We start from the raw sequence: 5,759 nt of genomic DNA, 5'->3' as shown, positions 1-5,759 counted from the left end.
TGTACAGTGCACTGTTATCTGCATAATTCTGGAGCCGTTATAGCATTATGCACTTTTGCAGAGTAGTCCTTCATCTGTAGTAAGGCAGTTTCATGCTTGAAAAGATGTAAAAAGGCTTCCTATAAATTTTTCACTCAGCTTTATTAAAATATACATGTAGCTCCAAAAATATATAGTACACTAAAGAACACTTAATGATTGTCATATAAAAAGTTTTGTGGGGTAACATGATTATTACATTTTAGGTACCAATTAAGGGAAAGTGAATTAAGTGTGTTGCACACAATTGTCATGTTTAATAATAAAAAAATCAGATTAGAAATTCAGTTAAATTATTAACACTATTGATGCTATTGCATTTTCATTGAAAACAAAAATAATTACTGTGCTACTACTTGATTCCAGTTGATTTGGGCTTTCACAGTGAATATTACAAAATCTCTTCTACATTTTTAAGAAGTTAAGAATTGCCATGACAGATCAAACCGGTTGTTCGTTTAAGGCTGTATCCTATCTGACATTTGCAAGTATAAAACATATTGGTGATGGGTAGAAAAAAACCCAAACCACACAAGGTGTTTGTGTTAACAGACACAAAGTTGGCTTAAGGTCTGAAGCATGGGGTTTTGTATCCCTGATAATTAGTTTTATTCTATCTGATGTAATTATGGGTGTTTCTGTGTAAATGTCTGATCCTTTATTTGAATTCTACTTAAACTGTTGTCTCTGATTTCTTGTAGTAATGAGTTCATGTAGCAAGTGATTCATTGTAGCAATGATTTCCATGTGTTGTCATGATAAGTCACTAATGAGACTAATGAGAGGTTCACAACATTTTACTGGGGAAGTGCTTTTTGAAAAATTAAAGGATTTTGTGCATTTTATATGCATACTTATCCGGATACAATGCACATGCAAAGGTAGCATATTTAAGGCAGTTAGATAAGCATTTAACTTAGTTACGTGAGCATTACACTTCATCATGGGGAGGAATCAACAAGTAGTTTGTGATAAGATAAGCAGCTTCCACTAAGTTGTAGTGGACCGTTCCACAACTGAAATTCTATGAAATGATTAAAACATGCTTATGTGTATGCCTTGCAGAATCCACAGTTTAAAAATAAGGCAGAAGATTCAGTGATACACTGAAAGGGCAAGGATTATAGTGTCATTTCCAACAGTAAATTATTCATGCGGATCAATTAGGCAATGTTTGCACTGTTCTTTGGAAATGTGAAGCTTCATGGAAGTACCAAGTCACAGCATTAAGCCATGAATTTTAGTTTTCTGTCATCTATAAATCAATTCCTACCTCTAGTATTCTTTCCTTTGTATGATGTGATTTTCCATTATGTACCACAATTTTTAGTCTGTTTTCAAGAATAAATAGCCAGTATTTGCTGTAACCTCCACAAGACAACAAAGCTGACAAGAAATAATAACACTTAAGTAGCTTCTTGCTATATGTAATAAACAACCCCAACCTCCATTTTCTATATGTCACTGAGTTTCTTTTCTTCCTCAGCAGCCTACGTTTCCTACACGTGAGTTGGAAGTGAATAGTCATCTCAAGATAAGTGTGTATTTGTTGTAGGAATTGCAACATTGTGTTATGTGCTGTAAGGCCATGGCATGCTTTTAATGCGGTATAGTTTGACATGACATATAATGCAAGCCAGTGCCCGGAAAACAGAAAAACCCCAAAACAGTGGGTGAATTTTAGATGGGATACTGTTGTGGATTATGCTGCAAAAATATGCTATTTGTTCTTTTTTCATGTGCATTGTCTTTTTATAGTGGTTGTTGTGGAGGTGGTCAGCATCTACCACAGTCATGTTTGAGCACATCATCCCCTAAGATCCATGAGTTGCAGTCATTGTCCTGAGGGCTTAAATATTATAGCTGTAAAAACCACTGATATTACACCTACATGCAGAAACTAAGTTGGGAGTGTGACCCTAGCCCACAGATTTGTTGAAAGAAATGTTAGAAACTAAGCCGACTTCCCTTACTTAGGAAGATCATGGGTTTTAGCCCATTGTTGTCCCAGATCACCCATGCACTTACAAAACGACAGCAGATGGTTCCTTGTGTTTGCACAGCTGCCAGTACTGGTGGTAATAACAATACTGCTTTTCACTTTTATAATACCTTCCATATGACAGTCTCATAAAGGTGCATAGGTTGCTCTATGTTTTTTGTATTGTCTTGGGGAACATCCTTTGGGAACATAATTTACCAAAGGCTCCCAACAGGTTTTCTCCATTTTGTGTCCCTGTGCCTAGGCACCAAGGCAGCCCCCGGCTGCAGCTCTGCTTGGTATTTATGGCTTCTTGTTTCCTAGCTGCTTTTTGTTCATACACAATCTTCTGATTGCTTTTTTGCAATGTGTTTTGATCGTACCCTATTTAAAGATCTCAGGATATATTTGATGCTGCTGAAATGGTTAGAGGAGTCGACAACAGTGAACAGGCTTATTATTGAAATTGGTGTTTTAACTGTGTCACCGTACTACATGTAATATGTAGGCCTGTTTTATGATTCACCACTGCAAAACAGAAAATAGGTGTTGGTAGATCCTTAGAAGTTTTGTTTTCTAATGTTGTATGGGAGAACAGTTTCATTTTAAAAGTCTGTAGGAACTCTTGCATTCCCCACTATATAAATCATGTATGAATGCATATTTATAGATACGCATACATGTATATCTATAAAGACACCCTATATATGACATGTAATACATGCTATTTGTAGATATATGACTCTGTACACTTAACTTGTCCTCTATATAGATATGTATGCATCAGAAATCGGATTAGTTTTCTGCCTATTTTCCCTTCCATTAGAGAAAGGACAACTCTGTCCAACACTGCTATCAGTAAGCAGTGCCCTGTTCAAAATGAGACAGAAAAGATAAAAGCAGAACAAAACACAGCATGTCTGAGACCTGTTGCTGAATGATCACCTGCCTTCATCAGGAGAAGGAGGAGAATTTGGCACCAGGTAGAGGGATCAGTGCAATGAATGGAATGAAATGTGCCTTTGATTTATTCCTACACAGCTGCAGTGCGGAGTAGGAGGCTACTGGGAACACCTGGCCAGTAAGGAGTCCAGCCTTATCTTCCGTGGAATGGAGTCCATCCCACACCGTGCAGCTGGGAGGGGTTTTGATGTTGGAAGGCACTCTTCTGTGCCTGAGTGCTTGCTTTTTTCTTTGGTCCTTATTTTTTGATATGGTAAAAAGACATCCTATAAACTCTGCCTTGGTAGTAGGAAGAACATTAATATGAAAGTGGAGATTAATAGACATAGATCTGAGGATCTGTGACTGTACTTCAACTGAAAACTTTGGCATGAGTTTGGCTTGGGTTTACCTAGTATAACCTTATGGAATTTGCTAGAATTTTCTTTGATTTGTAATACTGGAGTTTAATTGTGATGTGATTTCCTTTCTTTTCTTTGGCACTGATTGGACTGTTTTCATATACTTACCAATCTTGGATGTTTTGCTCTTCTCCTTCTCCTTCGCATGAAAACAAAGTAATTCTATGTGCTCTGAAATCCCCAGACCACTCATCAATCTGTGCATCATTTCCAATATTTAAAAAATTAGAATGTCATAAAAATCAAAAAGAAATATTTCTATGTATGAAAATAGTAATGCTATTTCTAGTGAGGGATGTTGAATGTTCAGGGAAAACTCCAGTGTCTAGCTTAAGAGTAAATAAAAGCCTCTAAGTAGGCTTTCATGACACTCTATAAATGAAAACGTGGGGAAAATGGGTTTTATCATCCACTTTCTTTTTTTTCTTTTTGTTTCTCTTGTTTCCTGCTTCTCAGTTGACTATATTTTCTATCCAGTGAGCAGTGTACCGGAGTTTTGTTTTGCAGAAGTCCAGCTCCAGTTTCACTCAGCGCTGTAAGCTGAGCGTCCTGAGACTGGCTAATTGGACCCTTTCAAAACAGACATGCTTTTTTTTTCCACTAAAAAGCAGTCCTGCTAGTCTCAATGTACAGAAAGCCTCTAAAAAAACCTAAACCCTTTGCAGTCACAAGAGCATTTTTGTTTTGTGTATTTAATAGGGTTAAGATTAATGCACCATTATTCAAAAAATTGTGTACTATAGCTGTAAACCAGCTGTTCTGATAAATTAAAAAGCTCTGGACAGATCAAATACGCAACAAAAGCCAGAGCCTACCTTTTACTGTGACATTGCTGGAAGGTTGCCTAGCTGTTATTTCACCCTTTTTCACTGGCTCCAGGCTCATACATCTACTTATATTTTATTTCTCACCATTTACTCTCTTTTAAAAAAGTTTTATGTAATTAATAAGAAATAGCCTGTGTACAGAAACTAATAAAGTGAAGATGATAAGCTCACTTTTGGCTTGCCAGCCCTATTTTCATTAAAAGTACACAAAAGTACACACACTATACATTTAGTATAGCTACGGCATCCATCAGTAAGAGGAAAGTGTGACACGGAAAAACAAAAATAGAACAAAGAGTAGGTTATAAAAAGCAAATGGCATATACATTCTTTTGAGAGCGCATGCTATAAGTCCTATTAAAGAAGGAAGGGTTTTGCAGAGCTTTTAGATATTCCCAGAGTTCTGGAAAAGATCCTGGAAATAGATCTGTAATGCTTTTCATCCAAAGATCTCAAAGCACTATGCAGAGTGATGAATTAGGACTCAGAGTAGTATTAATATTTACTTTCTCAGCTGAGAAGAATTCTGTGATGCTTTAGTGATCAAGAACATCCTACATCTATATTTAGACATGCAAGGGCATGATTTTCAAAATTGCTGAATACCCGGTATTTTTCAGGCAGGAGTGATTTAGGAGTATAAATACTTAATTTTAAAAATCTTGGACAATGCTTTATAAAGTCCATATTACAAGAGCTATCAGCAGTAAATTGGCAGTTAAGGTAGTGTTGAGGTTTTTATATGAAGTAGGACTTGCACTTTAATGAATGAATTTATTCTCAAGAATGGTTCTGTTCATAGGAAGATTGAACTTCCTAGGAAGTTTTTTTTAATAAAACTTTTGCTAACTTTTGCAGAATAAACATTTTAAAACATTCAATATTTGAAATATTGTCCCACTTTATCACATTCTTTGTTTCTTTTTCCTGAGTTTTAAAGACAGCAGTCCCCACTGCAGTTATCCATGTCTTTGCCGTTTCTAGAATTGATTGTTGATGTGTATTCTGTATGGGAGCAATACCAAAAGATCACTCTGAAATCTCAGCTAACGTAGAATCCTGCTGCCTTGCTTCTTAGTGGAGCAAATTATCTTTGTTCTTTTCAAATCTAATTGGCTTCCAATTTGTTTCTGGGTACAATTTAAGCTATACAATGTTTGTAGTGGTATTAATCCAACATAACCTAGAGACCATCTTTCTTTAAGTCCTACCTACTCATTTGAAATAACCTGAGAAGCAAAAATGTATTTATCAGGAGTCAGAGACTAGAGCATTTTCCACTGAGGAGCAATTAATTTATTTCCTTGGTCCATCAGAGCCTCAATGCGTTAAGCTTTATAGCATCCAGTAAACCCCTGCTTTTTCCCAGGGGCTGGTTAAAAGACAGCACAGTGGATTCAGTGGATTTCATATTGAGTAACTGGAGATGTTTTGTTTTCAATTTGTATATAACATACGTGCTTTCTAACCATTGTAGATTACCAAGAATGTCATCAGTAAACCTGCTAAGAAATAAGTAAAAGCTTGCTTGCCAAATTAAGAATTGAA

Source organism: Aptenodytes forsteri, unplaced genomic scaffold, assembly GCF_000699145.1.
Source record: "Aptenodytes forsteri isolate BGI_AS27 unplaced genomic scaffold, ASM69914v1 Scaffold55, whole genome shotgun sequence".
NCBI classification, from domain to species: Eukaryota; Metazoa; Chordata; class Aves; order Sphenisciformes; family Spheniscidae; genus Aptenodytes; species Aptenodytes forsteri.
The sequence above is the reverse complement of the archived record's forward strand: the minus strand, read 5'-3'. Positions refer to the sequence as shown.